This window comes from Anser anser, assembly GCF_964211835.1.
Source record: "Anser anser genome assembly, contig: HAP1_SCAFFOLD_290, whole genome shotgun sequence".
Lineage (NCBI taxonomy): Eukaryota > Metazoa > Chordata > Aves > Anseriformes > Anatidae > Anser > Anser anser.
In genome coordinates this window covers 52,501-68,912 of record NW_028153878.1, presented here as the reverse complement: position 1 = coordinate 68,912, position 16,412 = coordinate 52,501, and the positions used below count along the sequence as shown (strand labels likewise).

The window sequence follows — 16,412 nt, the reverse complement described above, 5'->3', positions numbered from 1 at the left end:
CTTCCTTTGCAGACCGTCCCGACGATTTTGCCGATGAGGCGATCGGTATATTTCGGAACGCATAAACCCTCAGACACACAGCTGGGCCTCCCCGCAGCCCGGACACTGTCCCCTCGCAACTCGAGGGTGGGGGCAGCAGGCCCGGCCACCCGACATGGTCAGTTCTGTGGCCCCAGCCGTGTGGCCTGCCGCTAGGCGGTCCCCACTGCTATTCGTCTGGGGACGGTGTTGGGTGAGGTTTTGAACGACGATCAGTAACTACATGATTCCCACAACTACATTGGATGGAAGGCAACAATCAATAAATAAATAAATAAATAAAGATAAAACCAGGTAAAGCAAGACATGGTTCTTGCCCACTGTCACGGCGGACTATGAGGTGTCAGGGAGGCCGGGGAGCGGGCGAGCAGGGTACAGCCACCGTCCGAGTCTGGCCGCCAGCTCTACCCGGCATGAGGGCCCTGCGGTCTTTGCCCCGCAGACACTGGGAACCGGCAGGAGGGCTGGCCGCCAGCTCCTTACATTTGCTTCGCTTCTCTTTGTTTTTCCTTGCTCTGCTTTGCTTTGCTCTGCTCTTCCGGGCACACTTTTGCTTTTCCTTCTCTACTTTGCTCTGCTTTTCTTGCCCCTGCTTTGCTTTGCTTTGCCTCAGATTGCTTTGCTTTGCTTTGTTTGCTCTGTCTTTCCTGGCACTGCTTTGCTTTTCCTTGTGCTACTTCGCTTTGCTTTGCTCTGCCTTGCACTGCTTTGCCTTTCCTGGACACGCTTTACTTTGCTTTTCCTGGCCCTGCTTTGCTTGGTTTTTTTTTTGCCTTTTTTTTTTTTTTTTTTTTTTTTTTTTTTTTTACTTTAGATATATATTCATTGCATTGCTTTGTTTTATTTCTGGACCTTTTTACTTTGGTTTTCCTGGCCGCGCTTTGCTTTTCCTGACCATGCTTTTTCAGGCCATGCTTTCCTTTGTTTTGCTTCGCTTTGTATTCCTGCCACGGCTTTGCTTTACCTTCTCTGCTCTGCTTTGCTTTTCGTACCCCTGCTGTGCTTAGCCTCGCCTCAAACTGCTTTCTTTACTTTGCTCTACGTTTCCTGGCACTGCTGGGACTTTCCTTGTACGAGTTTGCACTGCTTTGCTTTGCCTTGCTCTGCGTTGCCTTTCCTGGCCGTGCTTTTTCCGGCCACACTTTCCTTTGTTTTGCTTTGCTTTTTATTCCAGGCACCTCTTGGTTTTACTTTCTCTGCTCTGCTCTGCTTTTCCTACCCCTGCTGTGCTTTGCCTTGCCTCCTCAAACTGCTTTCTTTCTTTTGCTCTACATTTCCTGGCACTGCTTTGCTTTTCCTTGTGCTACTTTCCTTTGCTTTGCTCTGCCTTGCACTGCTTTGCCTTTCCTGGACACGCTTTACTTTGCTTTTCCTGGCCATGCTTTGCTTGTTTTTTTTTTTTGCCTTTTTTTTTTTTTTTTTTTTTTTTTTTTTACTTTAGATATATATTCATTTCATTGCTTTGTTTTATTTCTGGACCTTTTTACTTTGGTTTTCCTGGCCGCGCTTTGCTTTTCCTGACCCTGCATTTTCGGGCCATGCTTTCCTTTGTCTTGCTTCGCTTTGTATTCCTGGCACCTCTTGGTTTTACCTTCTCTGCTCTGCTTTGCTTTTCCTACCCCTGCTGTGCTTTGCCTTGCCTCAAACTGCTTTCTTTACTTTGCTCTACGTTTCCTGGCCCTGCTGGGACTTTCCTTGTACGAGTTTGCACTGCTTTGCTTTGCCTTGCTCTGCTTTGCCTTTCCTGGCCATGCTTTTTCAGGCCACGCTTTCCTTTGTCTTACTTTGCTTCGTATTCCTGGCACCTCTAGGTTTTACTTTCTCTGCTCTGCTTTGCTTTTCCTACCCCTGCTGTGCTTTGCCTCGCCTCAAACTGCATTCTTTACTTTGCTCTACGTTTCCTGGCCCTGCTGGGACTTTCCTTGTACAAGTTTGCACTGCTTTGCTTTGCCTTGCTCTGCGTTGCCTTTCCTGACCATGCTTTTTCAGGCCATGCTTTCCCTTGTCTTGCTTCGCTTTGTTTTCCTGCCACGGCTTTGCTTTACCTTCTCTGCTGTGCTTTGCTTTTCCTACCCCTGCTGTGCTTTGCCTCGCCTCAAACTGCTCTCTTTACTCTGCTCTACGTTTCCTGGCACTGCTGGGACTTTCCTTGTACCAGTTTGCACTGCTTTGCTTTGCGTTGCTCGGCTTTCCTCTTCATTTCTCTGCTCTCCTGTGCTGCGTTAGGCTTCCTTTGCAGACCGTCCCGACGATTTTGCCGATGAGGCTATCGGTATATTTCGGAACGCATAAACCCTCAGACACACAGCTGGGCCTCCCCGCAGCCCGGACACTGTCCCCTCGCAACTCGAGGGTGGGGGCAGCAGGCCCGGCCACCCGACATGGTCAGTTCTCTGGCCCCAGCCGTGTGGCCTGCCGCTAGGCGGGCCCCACTGCTATTCGTCTGGGGACGGTGTTGGGTGAGGTTTTGAACGACGATCAGTAAATACATGATTCCCACAACTACAGTGGATGGAAGGCAACAATCAATAAATAAATAAATAAATGCAGGGGGAAAAAAAAAATAAATAAATAAAATCAGGTAAAGCAAGACATGGTTCTTGCCCGCTGTCACGGCGGACTATGAGGGTTCAGGGAGGCCGGGGAGCGGGCGAGCAGGGTACAGCCACCGTCCGAGTCTGGCCGCCAGCTCTACCCGGCATGAGGGCCCTGCGGTCTTTGCCCCGCAGACACTGGGAACCGGCAGGAGGGCTTGCCGCCAGCTCCTTACATTTGCTTCGCTTCTCTTTCTTTTTCCTTGCTCTGCTTTGCTTTGCTCTGCTCTTCCGGGCACACTTTTGGTTTTCCTTCTCTCCTTTCCTCTGCTGTTCCTGCCCCTGCTTTGCTTTGCTTTGCCTCAGATTGCTTTGCTTTGATTCGTTTGCTTTGTCTTTCCTGGCAATGCTTTGCTTTTCCTCGTGCTACTTTGCTTCGCTTTCCTTTGCCTTGCTCTGCTTTTCTGGCCGTGCTTTGTTTGGTTTTGCTTTACTTTGCCTTCCCTCTTTGACACTGTTTTAGTTTTCCTCGTGCTGCCTTGCTTTCCCTTTCTCTGCTTTGCCTTCCCTGCGCATGCTTTCTTTTGCTTTTTCAGGCCACGCTTTCCTTTATTTAGCTTTGCTTTGTATTCCTGGCACTGCTTCTCTTTTCCTTCTCTACGTTGCTTTGTTTTCCTACCCCCGCTGTGCTTCGCCTTGCCTCAATTTCTTTCTTTCCTTTGCTCTACCTTTCCTGGCCCTGCTTTGTTTTTGCTTGTGCTACTTTGCTCTGCTTTGCTTTGCCTTACTGTCATTTGCCTTTCCTGGCCATGCTTTGCTTTGCTTTTCTTACCCCTGCTTTTCTTTCCTTTTCTGGCCCTGCTTTCTTTTACTTTGCTTCACTTTGCCTTGAATTCCAGACAGTGCTTTGCTTTGTCTTGTGCTGCTTTGCTTTGTTTTGCATTGCTGTGCTTTGCATTCCCTGGCCCTCATTTTTGTTTTTCTTCCCCCTCCCCCCCCCCCCCCAACCCCCCCCCCACCGCCCCCCCCCGCCATGCTTTCCTTTGTTTTGCTTTGCTTTGTGTTCCTGGCTCTGCTATGCATTTCTTTGTGCTGTTTTGCTCTGCTTTGCTTTGCCTTGCTCTGCTTTGCCTTTCCTGGCCATGCTTTGCTTTGCTTTTTCTGGCCCTACTTTGCTTTGGTTTTTTTGTTTGCTCGGTTGTTTTTTTTTTACCCTTTTTCCTTTGTTTTCTCTGGCCGTGCTTTGCTTTTCCTTATGCCACTTTCTTTTCCCTAGCGGGGCTTTGCTTTGCCTTGCTCTGCTTTCCTCCGCATTGCTCTGCTCTGCTCTGCTTTGCTGCTCTAGGCTTCTTTTGCAGACCGTCCCACCGATTTTGCCGACGAGTCGATCGGTGTATTTAGAAACACGTAAACCCTCAGACGCACACCTTGACCTCCCCCCACCTCGGCGACTGTCCCCTCGGAACTGGCGGACGAGGGGACAGGGATCTGACCACCGGGCCGGGTCTATTCTGTGGCCCCCGCTGTCCGGCGAGCCGCCAGGTGGGCCCCGTTGCTATTCGTCTGGGGAGGGTGGGGGTTGCGAACGACGCTAAGTAACTACGTGATTCCTAAAAGTAAAGGGGGAAACAGACAACGATTATTATTATTATTGCTACTACTGTTTTTATTATGTTTTCGTTATATATATATTTACTCTTATTTAGTACTTTCTTTTGTAATAACTCTTAAGTAGTATATATAATATTATATATCTATGGATCGTTTATGTAACGATAAAAAGCTAAAGCAAACCGGCCGGGCAGCCAGCCACACCGAGTCGCACAGGTGGCGAGCTGCTCGTGACCGAGCGGGAGCCTCTTATGTCAGAGCGGCCGGCGGCCGGAAGCAACCGGGGGCCGCTGCCACACCCTCGCCTTCTTGAACGCCCGCCTCCCCGTAACCCGGCAACGGGCCCCTCCCTATTCGTCTGGGGCGGGTGGGGGGTGCGATTTCGAACGACACTAAGGAACTACACGTTTCGTATTCACAGCACTGTTTTTCTTTGCTTTGCTTTTCCTGGCCCTGCTTTGCTTTGCTTTGCATTCGTGGCACCGCTTTGTTTTTCCCGGCCCTGTTTTGCTTTGTTTTTACTGACCCCGATTCGTTTTGCTTTTCTTGGCCCTGCTTGACTTTTCTTTGCCCGATAAGGCTTTCTTTTTCCTCGCAGGGTTTGCTTTGCTTTGCCTTGCTCTGCTTTGCCTTCCCTGGCCCTGCTACGTTTTGCTTCTTCCGGCCACGCTTTCCTTTGCTTAGCTTTGCTTCGTATTCCTGGCGCCGCTTTGCTTTTTCTTCTCTGCTTTGCTTTGCTTCTCCTACCCCTGCTGTGCTTCGCCTCGCCTCAAAGTCCTTTGCTTTGCCTTTCCTGGCCCTGCTTTGCTTTTCCTCGTGCTACTTTGCTTTGCCTTGGTCTGCTTTGCTTTTCCTTGCCGTGCTTTGTTTTGTTTTGCTCTGCTTTGTATTCACCGCATCGCCTTGCTTTCCTTGGCCCTGCATTTTTTTTTTATTTTTTTTTTCTCTGTCCCTCTTTGTTTAGCTTTCCCTGGACCTGCTTTGCTTTGCTTTGCGTTCGCGGCACCTCTTTTCTTTTCCTGGACCTCCTTTGCTTGGGTTTTTCTCGCCCTTCTTTGTTTTGCTTTTCCCGGCCCTGCCTTGCTTTGTTTGGCTTTATTTCGTATTCATGACGCCGCTTTTCTTTTCCTGGAACTCCTTTGCTTGGGTTTTTCTCGCCCTTCTTTGTTTTGATTTCCTGGCCCTGCTTTGCTTTGTTTTTACTGACCCCGATTCCTTTTGCTTTTCTTGGCCCTGCTTGACTTTTCTTTGCCCGATAAGGCTTTCTTTTTCCTCGCAGGGTTTGCTTTGCTTTGCCTTGCTCTGCTTCGCCTCGCCTCAAAGTCCTTTGCTTTGCCTTTCCTGGCCCTGCTTTGCTTTTCCTTGTGCTACTTTGCTCTGCTTTGCTTTGCCTTACTGTCATTTGCCTTTCCTGGCCATGCTTTGCTTTGCTTTTCTTACCCCTGCTTTTCTTTCCTTTTCTGGCCCTGCTTTGTTTTACTTTGCTTCACTTTGCCTTGAATTCCAGACAGTGCTTTGCTTTGTCTTGTGCTGCTTTGCTTTGTTTCGCATTGCTGTGCTTTGCATTCCCTGGCCCTCTTTTTTTTTTTTCTTTCTTCGCCCCCCCCCCCTTATCCCCCCGCCCCCCCCCCCCCCCCCCCCCCGGCCATGCCTTCCTTTGTTTTGCTTTGCTTTGTGTTCCTGGCTCTGCTATGCATTTCTTTGTGCTGCTTTGCTCTGCTTTGCTTTGCCTTGCTCTGCATTCCCTGGCCCTCATTTTTTTTTTTTTTCTCCCCCCCCCACCCCGGCCATGCCTTCCTTTGTTTGCTTTGCTTTGTGTTCCTGGCTCTGCTATGTATTTCTTTGTGCTGCTTTGCTCTGCTTTGCCTTTCCTGGCCATGCTTTGCTTTGCTTTTTCTGGCCCTACTTTGCTTTGTTTTTTTTGTTTGTTTGTTTGTTTTTTGCTTTTTGGTTTTTTTTTTTTTTACCCTTTTTCCTTTGTTTTTTCTGGCCGTGCTTTGCTTTTCCTTATGCCACTTTCTTTTCCCTAGCGGGGCTTTGCTTTGCCTTGCTCTGCTTTCCTCCGCATTGCTCTGCTCTGCTCTGCTTTGCTGCTCTAGGCTTCTTTTGCAGACCGTCCCACCGATTTTGCCGACGAGTCGATCGGTGTATTTAGAAACACGTAAACCCTCAGACGCACACCTTGACCTCCCCCCACCTCGGCGACTGTCCCCTCGGAACTGGCGGACGAGGGTGTTAGCGTAGCAACCACATAACCACCAAGTGATTATATGAAGGTGCTTTATTCAGCGCTGGAAGCCGGGGCAGGTGCCCAAATCTGGCTTCAAGTCCCGTTACTTCCCAGCCGTTATTTATACATACAATATTGCGTCAGGTATACATATTCATTACAGGTTGCAACATCAGCCTCGCTTTTCATTCTAATTAGCTCCCCTCCCCTTTGCACATGCGTGGCGCACTCTGGTGGTCGTCCAGGTGGTCGTCCAGATGAAGTAAGGAGTCTTCCTCTCCGCTGAACTCTTTCACCTTTCTCACTCGACGCATGCTCCCTCCGCTCCTTGGTTCTGCTTCAACTCATTTCATCATCTCCAGGCCCTTATCCAAGGTCAGGTTGTACCTGTTCCCTCCCAGGGTTCCCCTTCAACGATTCCTTTAAATGTTCAGTGTACTCCCTAGGTTTCCAGTATACATAGATTACTTGATAATGTAAGTACATTTAATAATATTTAATTATACCGTATGATCCATCACCTGAGAAACATTAATAGAACATCCATTCGATTCTCCCCAACACTAACATTTCCCCCCTTTGAAAATACTTCACTCATACCAAGAGCAAGTATTTTCATTACTATTAGGTTGAATCAGGTTAGTAGAGGTTAGTGAGTATAACTTGATATAGAGATTAGTAAGTATAATCTTAACGCATCTTCGTTAGTCTACTATCTTATTGATTCCTCTATGCCTGCTTGTTAACGCTAGTACTATAGGATGGGGGTGGAGTAAGTGGGATAGGGTGTTCTGGGTGATTCCCAGTAACCTACTAACCTCCTTAACCACATTGGCAATGAAATGTGGTCCCCTGTCTGAAGAAATACCCAATGGTACACCAAATCTAGGGATTATTTCCTGTAGTAACCATTTTACCGTTTCCTTTGCTTGGTTGGTGCGACAGGCAAGGGCCTCCGGCCATCCTGAAAAAGTATCAACCCCTACCAATAGGTATTTATAACCTCTTGCTTTAGGCAGTTCCACGAAATCTATTTGCCAGTAATCTCCAGGCTCTATTCCAGCTCTAATTCTCCCCATCTCAGCATGTTTCCTTGCTACCGGGTTATTCTTTAAGCAAAGCTCACATTTTGACATTACTGACTTTGCCATTGTTAACATGTGTACCGAGATGACACCTCGTTTCAAATAGGTCACCATTGCTTCTGCACCCCAGTGACATTCATTATGTTATATTTGTAAGATTTCTCGCATTACTATAGGAGGCACTATAAGTTGTCCTGTCGCAGTCACATACCATCCGTCAGGATTCTTCTGGGCCTTCATCAAATTTGCAAGTCTCTCGTCTTCTGCTGAATACTTTGGGTCTTTAGGTAATTTAAAACAAGAGAGGCCTACCTTCGATGGAATTAGAGCCATTGCTTTCCATACTTCACGCGCAACCTTCCGGGCCGTCAAATCTGCCAATCTGTTACCTTCTGCAATCTCTGACATCCCTCCTTGATGGGCTTTACAATGCATTATGGCCACCTGTTGGGGTTTCTGTACAGCTGTTATTAATTTCAATATTTCTTCCTGATATTTTATATTAGTCCCTTGTGAGGATAGCATTCCCCTTTCTTTCCATAATGCCCCATGTACGTGGACTACCCCGAATGCATATTTTGAATCTGTCCAAATATTCACATTCTTACCCTCGCTTAGTTCCAGGGCTCGTGTCAGGGCAACTATTTCTGCTCGTTGGGCTGAAGTCCCCGGAGGTAGGGAATTTGCCTCAATCACTACCTTTGATGTTGTTACCGCGTATCCTGCATAACGAGTCCCATTTTCCACAAAGCTGCTTCCATCCGTGAAAAGTTCCCAATCCGGTCTCTCCAGAGGCTGATCTTTTAAGTCTGTTCTGCTGGCATAGGTATGTTCGATGATCTCCACGCAATCATGACTGAGGTCTCCTTCCTCCGCAGTTGTTCCTAGAAACACTGCTGGGTTCAATAGGTTAGTAGTTCTTAAGATTCATTCGGCTGGGCGATAGCCAATGGCCCCCCTTTTGCCTGTATTAAAAGGACTGTGGCTGCCACGGCCCTTAAACACGAGGGCCATCCGGCGCTTACCGCATCCAATTGTTTAGAAAAATACCCCACAGGTCTTTTCCAGCTCCCAAGTCGCTGGGTCAGTACTCCTAATGCCAATCGTTGTCTCTCATGCACAAACAGCTGAAAGTCCTTTGATAAGTCCGGCAAGCCCAAGGCAGGCGCCTTCATCAGGGCTTCTTTTAATTTCTTAAAGGCCTCTTGTTGTGGCTTTCCCCAGGTAAATGTACAGGCCTTTTGGGTTTCATAGAGGGGCTTTGCTATGAGTCCATAGTCCATTACCCACAGTCTACACCACCCGGCCATACCTAAGAAAGCCCGTAGTTCGTGCAGATTTCGCGGCTCGGGGATTTCACAAATAGCTTGTATTCGGTTAACTCCCAATTTTCTTTGTCCTTGAGAAATTTCACATCCCAAATAAATTACTGTTGTGCACGCGATTTGTGCCTTTTGTTTAGAAACCTTGTACCCATTTAGTCCCAATTGATTCAAAATATCAATAGTTACCTGAATACATTCTGACTCTCCTTCGGTAGCTATTAATATATCGTCCGCATATTGTAGCAGCAAGTATCGGTCCTTTGGTACCTGAATCTGTTCTTGGTTAATCCAGTCTTCTATTTCTTTAGCTAGTTGACCGCCGAAGAGGGTCGGGCTATTCTTGAATCCTTGAGGCAACCTTGTCCAGGTTAGTTGCATCTTTCATCCGTTCCGTGGATTTTCCCATTCAAAAGCAAAAAGCTTTCTACTTTCCTTGTCAATGGGTATGCAGAAGAAGGCGTCTTTTAAATCAATTACAGTAAACCACTTATATTTTCCTTTTACAGATGTTAACAATGTATAAGGATTAGCCACCACTGGGTGAATATCTTTTGTTATTTCGTTTATTGCCCTAAGGTCCTGCACTAGCCTGTATTCCCCATTAGGTTTCTTTACTGGGAAAATTGGGGTATTATATTCAGATTTGCATTCCTCCAGAATGTGGTAGCTAAGAAATTTATCTATAATCTTTACTATCCCTAGCCTAGCTTCTAGCTTCAACGGGTACTGTTTAATCCGTACCGGTCGGGCCCCTTCCTTAAGTTCAATTTTTACTGGCTGGGCTACTTTTGATTTTCCAGGCACGTCCGTTTCCCAAATTGCAGGCATTACTGCATTTTCTACCTCTTTTGGGATATGAGGAACAGCCTTCTCTTTAATCATTAATATTTGTCCCACTTTTGATTCCGGGATTCTCATAATCAATTCTCCATCTTCAAACATTATAGTTTAGTTAGCAAATCCCGTCCCAAAAGAGGAATAGGGCATTCTGGTACATATAAAAATTCATGCGTAATTTCTTTACCTCCAAACTGTAAATCAAGGGGTTGTAAGAACGGCCGTATTTCCTCCTTCCCGGTGGCACCTACAATAGTAGTTTTCCTTTCCCCTATCTTACCACTTAATCTATTGAGTACTGAATATGTGGCCCCTGTATCAATTAAAATTTTACTTCCTTATTTCCTATTTGAATTTTTACCAAGGGCTCTTTAGTTTCTTTCAATCTCTCTAAAAGGCGGAAGGTGATTCCGCTTTTTCTTGCCTGACATTATACAATTTTGACCAATTTATGGTCCGGGGCATGGCATTCTGTACCCCGATTTGTACCCAATCTTGATATCTCTCCAGCCTCCTTATTCCATCCCCTGTGTTATAATCCCATTGGGGATCCTCGGTGGGGAAGTTTTGATCTAGATTTCCAAGCACTAATCCATTACGTATATCTTCTCGGGCTCTCTCTCTGGCTGCCCGTAATACCATGTCCTTTTCTGTTGAATCCATCAAAGTATCCAGGATCACCTGGAGATCATCCCAATCGGGATTTTGGGTTTTAATTATCATTTTCATTATCCTAGCTACTTTATCTGGGTTTTCCCTGTAGGTGCCGGCTGCTTGCTTCCATATCATTAAATCCCCAGCTGAAAAAAAAAGGCACCTTGACATATACCGGTCCTTCTGTCCCCACTCCTTGCCTGAGGGGAGCGATTATTTTCCCTCCCTGTTCATTTATAGTTTCTCCTGCCCTTCGCTGTTGCCGGGTCCTATGTGACACGGGGAGACTAAAATCGGGGATTCTCCATCACTACTGCTATCTTCCTTTTCTCTTTTCCCTCCCTGTCCTGGCTCTTCCGGCGGAGCCAACGGCGCAACTTCCAGATCAATATTTCCATTATTATATTATTATATTATATTATTATATTATTATATACATTATTATATTATTATATTATATTATTTCCCATAATACTTATTATTCTCTATTGCCTGATGCTGTATACAGCGTCCCTCCTTAGTACATGCACAACAACGTTCCTCAGTTTAAACTTCAAGCACCATTATTCCACAAGCATGCTGCCATTCAGGCTTTCGGCGCAAATAAAAGAATAATTCCACATACGGCAGTTCATCATATTTTCCTTCCCACTTACAAAATAGCATTAATTGTAAAATTGTATTATATTGCAATGTTCCATTCTCAGGCCAAGTTTCTTGGTCCTCTAGTTTATACTGTGGCCACCAAATATTACAATAATCAATCAGCTTTCCTTTCCGCATTTCTTGACCAAAACCTCCCTCTTTCCAGTGTGCTAGCAAACACCCCAGCGGGGATGTCCGCGGGATAGGTACATCTTTTCCCAAAATTTCTTTAATCTTTTTCATTTTGAGCTTATAATACGGACCCAAAAGCTGCCGGAGCAGCAACACACTCTCCCGGAAGCTGCCGAAGCAGCAACACACTCTCCCGAAAGCTGCTGGAGCAACAACACACTCTCCCGAAAGCTACCGGAGCAACAACACACTTTCCCGAAAGCTGCAGCAACACACTCTCCCGAAAGCTGCTGGAGCAACAACACACTCTCCCGAAAGCTGCAGCAACACACTCTCCCGAAAGCTGCTGGAGCAACAACACACTCTCTCGAAAGCTGCCGGAGCAGCAACACACTCTCTCGAAAGCTGCCGGAGCAGCAACACACTCTCTCGAAAGCTGCAGGAGCAGCAACACACTCTCTCGAAAGCTGCCGGAGCAGCAACACACTCTCCCGAAAGCTGCCGGAGCAGCAACAGCACACTTTCCCGAAAGCTACCGGGGCAACAACACACTTTCCCGAAAGCTGCAGCAACACACTCTCCCGAAAGCTGCTGGAGCAACAACACACTCTCCCGAAAGCTGCAGCAACACACTCTCCCGAAAGCTGCTGGAGCATCAACACACTCTCCCGAAAGCTGCAGCAACACACTCTCCCGAAAGCTGCTGGAGCAACAACACACTCTCCCGAAAGCTGCAGCAACACACTCTCTCAAAAGCTGCCGGAGCAGCAACAGCACACTTTCCAGAAGCTGCCGGAGCAGCAGTGTGCTTTCCCAAAAGCTGCCGGAGCAGCAGCGTGCTTTTCGCTAAAAAGCTGCCGGAGCAGCAGCAGCACGCTTTCTACATACCAATAATACCTGGTGCTGACCCTTCAGCACAAACCAATACAGTTACCAATGCCGAACCTGCAGAGCTTTCGCTCTGTCTAACGGACGGCGCCTAGGCTTACCCCGGGAGCTCCCTGCCCAACCGAGCGTGGCTTTCGCCGCGTCTGACCGGCAGGCTTTCCCAACCAAATCGGTACCGAATACCCAAAGTTGAAAGCACCTTTGCTTACCACTCCAGTGGTACGTCGTGAGCAGCGGAGGTCGGTCGTGGTCGACTGCTCCCCGAGAATCCCTCGGTGCCGGCTGGAGCGAAACCGAGACACGATCCGCCTCAGCAGTGCCCACGCTGTCCCATCTGGGTCGCCAAAATGTTAGCGTAGCAACCACATAACCACCAAGTGATTATATGAAGGTGCTTTATTCAGCGCTGGAAGCCGGGGCAGGTGCCCAAATCTGGCTTCAAGTCCCGTTACTTCCCAGCCGTTATTTATACATACAATATTGCGTCAGGTATACATATTCATTACAGGTTGCAACATCAGCCTCGCTTTTCATTCTAATTAGCTCCCCTCCCCTTTGCACATGCGTGGCGCACTCTGGTGGTCGTCCAGGTGGTCGTCCAGATGAAGTAAGGAGTCTTCCTCTCCGCTGAACTCTTTCACCTTTCTCACTCGACGCATGCTCCCTCCGCTCCTTGGTTCTGCTTCAACTCATTTCATCATCTCCAGGCCCTTATCCAAGGTCAGGTTGTACCTGTTCCCTCCCAGGGTTCCCCTTCAACGATTCCTTTAAATGTTCAGTGTACTCCCTAGGTTTCCAGTATACATAGATTACTTGATAATGTAAGTACATTTAATAATATTTAATTATACCGTATGATCCATCACCTGAGAAACATTAATAGAACATCCATTCGATTCTCCCCAACACTAACAAGGGGACAGGGATCTGGCCACCGGGCCGGGTCTATTCTGTGGCCCCCGCTGTCCGGCGAGCCGCCAGGTGGGCCCCGTTGCTATTCGTCTGGGGAGGGTGGGGGTTGCGAACGACGCTAAGTAACTACTCGATTCGTAAAAGTAAAGGGGGAAACTGACAACGATTATTATTACTACTACTCTTTTTATTATGTTTTCGTTATATATATATTTACTCTTATTTAGTACTTTCTTTTGTAATAACTTTTAAGTAGTATACGTAATATTAAATATCTATCGATCGTTTATATAACGATAAAAAGCTAAAGCAAACCGGCCGGGCAGCCAGCCACACCGAGTCGCACAGGTGGCGAGCTGCTCGTGACCGAGCGGGAGCCTCTTATGTCAGAGCGGCCGGCGGCCGGAAGCAACCGGGGGCCGCTGCCACACCCTCGCCTTCTTGAACGCCCGCCTCCCCGTTACCCGGCAACGGGCCCCTCCCTATTCGTCTGGGGCGGGTGGGGGGTGCGATTTCGGACGACACTAAGGAACTACACGTTTCGTATTCACAGCACTGTTTTTCTTTGCTTTGCTTTTCCTGGCCCTGCTTTGCTTTGCTTTGCATTCGTGGCACCGCTTTGTTTTTCCCGGCCCTGTTTTGCTTTGTTTTTACTGACCCCGATTCCTTTTGCTTTTCCTGGCCCTGCCTGACTTTTCTTTGCCCGATAAGGCTTTCTTTTTCCTCGCAGGGTTTGCTTTGCTTTGCCTTGCTCTGCTTTGCCTTCCCTGGCCCTGCTACGTTTTGCTTCTTCCGGCCACGCTTTCCTTTGCTTAGCTTTGCTTCGTATTCCTGGCGCCGCTTTGCTTTTTCTTCTCTGCTTTGCTTTGCTTCTCCTACCCCTGCTGTGCTTCGCCTCGCCTCAAAGTCCTTTGCTTTGCCTTTCCTGGCCCTGCTTTGCTTTTCCTCACGCTACTTTGCTTTGCCTTGGTCTGCTTTGCTTTTCCTTGCCGTGCTTTGTTTTGTTTTGCTCTGCTTTGTATTCACCGCATCGCCTTGCTTTCCTTGGTCCTGCATTTTTTTTTTTTTTTTTTTTCTCTGTCCCTCTTTGTTTAGCTTTCCCTGGACCTGCTTTGCTTTGCTTTGCGTTCGCGGCACCTCTTTGCTTTTCGCGGACCTCCTTTGCTTGGGTTTTTCTCGCCCTTCTTTGTTTTGCTTTTCCCGGCCCTGCCTTGCTTTGTTTGGCTTTATTTCGTATTCATGACGCCTCTTTTCTTTTCCTGGACCTCCTTTGCTTGGGTTTTTCTCGCCCTTCTTTGTTTTGCTTTTCCTGGCCCTGCTTTGCTCTGTTTGGCTTTACTTTGTGTTCAGGACGCCGCTTTTCTTTTCCTGGACCTCCTTTGCTTTGGTTTCTCTCGCCCCCTGCTTCGTTTTGCTTTTCCTGGCCCTCCTTGACTTTGCTTTTCTTCGTTCCGCTTTCTTTCCCCTAGCGGGGCTTTGCTCTGTCTCGCTCCGCTTTCCTCTGCAACGCTCTGCTCTGCTTTGCTGCGCTAGGCTTCCTTTGCGGACCGTCCCGCCGATTTTGCCGACGAGTCGATCGGTGTGTATTTACGAACGCATAAACCCTCGGACGACGCGCACCTTGGCCTCCCCGTAGCCCGGTGACTGTCCCCTCGGAACCGGAGGGTGGGGGCAGGAGGGCTGGCCACCCGGCACCGTCTGTTCCGCATTCCCCGCCGCTCTCTGGCGAGCGCGAGCCTCCAGGTGGGTCCCGCTGCTGCTATTCGGCTGGGAACGGTGTCGGGTGAGGTTTTCGAGGACGCTAAGCGACATCACGCGATTCCCCAAAGGACAAAAACTACCGCTTTGCTTTTCCCCTGTGCTGCTTTGCTTTGTTTTGCCTTGCTCTGCTTTGTCTTCCCTGGCCCTGTTTTGCTTTGCTTCTCCTGGCCCTTCTTTGCTTTGCTTCCCTTTGTCGCGCTTTGCTTCGCTTCGCTTCGCTTTGCTTTGTCTTCCCTGGCCCTGTTTTGCTTTGCTTCTCCTGGCCCTTCTTTGCTTTGCTTCCCTTTGTCGCGCTTTGCTTCGCTTAGCTTCGCTTTGCTTTCCTTTTCCTCGCTTTGCTTTTCCTCGCTCTTCTCCGCTTTGCTTTCCCTGCGCTTGCTTCCATTTGCTTTCCTTAGCGCTGCTTATTTTGATTCGGTTTGTATCGCCGGCACCCATTTCCTTTGCTTTGCAGTCTTTGCTCTTCCTACTCTGCTTTGCTTTTCCTGGCGCTGTTTTTTCCTTTGCCGTTCCCTAGGCCTGATTTGCCACAAGGTTTTTCCTCGTAGAGCTTTGGTTTGTTTTTTTTTTTGCCTCGCTTTGCACCGCTCTGCTCCGCTTCGCCGTGCTAGCTAGCCCTTCTTTTGCGGACCGTCCCACCGATTTTGCCGATCGATGCGTTTACGCACACGTGAACGCTAGGTCACCTAATTTGGCCTCCCCGCAGCCCGCCAACCGTGCCTTTGGAGCTGGCGGGTGGGGGCGTGGGGGTCGGCCACCCAGCCGAGTCTATTCCACGACCCCTGCCGCCTGGCGAGCCGCCAGGTGAGCTCCACTGCTGTTCGCCTGGGGGGGGGGGGGGGGGGGGGCGAGGTTTCGAAAGACGGTAAGTAATTCCTAAAGCCGCAGCGGAAAACAGGCAACATTAAGAATAATAATAATTATGACTATTATTATTATTATTATTATTATTATTATTATTATTAAATAATGGTGAAAATAATAATAATAATGATAATAATAATAAAATAATAATAAGTAATAATGAGTAATAATAATAATAAATAATAATAATAATAAAATAATAAAAAATAACAACAACAACAACAACAATAATAATATTTATTTTCAAAAACAGCTAAAGCAATCCGGCCAGGCAAGGTCGAGGTCGCGAACGCGCGCCTCGCTCCGAGGGGGGCCGACAGGTCTACCCGCGCCCGCCCCCCCCCCCCCCGCGTGGTTAGGGAGGCCAGGTCTACCCGCCGCCCGGAACCGATCGGGCGCGCACGCCCTGCGAGACGCGGACGCGCGCCTCGCTCCGAGGGGGCCGACAGGTCTACCCGCGCCCCCCCCCCAGCCTCGTTAGGGAGGCCAGGTCTACCCGCCGTCCGGAAAGGACCGAGCGCAAACGGCGTCGAGGAGGTCGCGAACGGGGACCCGCGCCTCGATCCGAGAGGGGCCGCCAGGTCTACCCGCGCCCCCCCCCAGCCTTGTTAGGGAGGCCAGGTCTACCCGCCGCTCGGAAAGGACCGAGCGCGCACACCGTCGAGGAGTTCGCGAACGGGGCCGACGCGCGCCTCGCTCCGAGGGGGCCGACAGGTCTACCCGCGCCCCCCCCCCGCCTCGTTAGGGAGGCCAGGTGTACCCACCGCTCGGAAAGGACCGAGCGCGCACACCGTCGAGGAGTTCGCGAACGGGGCCGACGCGCGCCTCGCTCCGAGGGGGCCGACAGGTCTACCCGCGCCCCCCCCAGCCTCGTTAGGGAGGCCAGGTCTACCCG

General features: G+C 48.9%; 1 long non-coding RNA gene across 1 annotated transcript; it reads right to left on the bottom strand.

Annotated features, from left to right (window-relative positions):
• Nucleotides 1-6,447: 6,447 nt before the first annotated feature.
• Nucleotides 6,448-12,883, bottom strand: LOC310891232. The gene is made up of 2 exons (XR_014577487.1): nucleotides 12,190-12,883; nucleotides 6,448-6,856 (listed from the first exon to the last, which is right to left on the bottom strand). It is a non-coding gene; the product is annotated as an uncharacterized lncRNA (long non-coding RNA).
• Nucleotides 12,884-16,412: the final 3,529 nt, after the last annotated feature.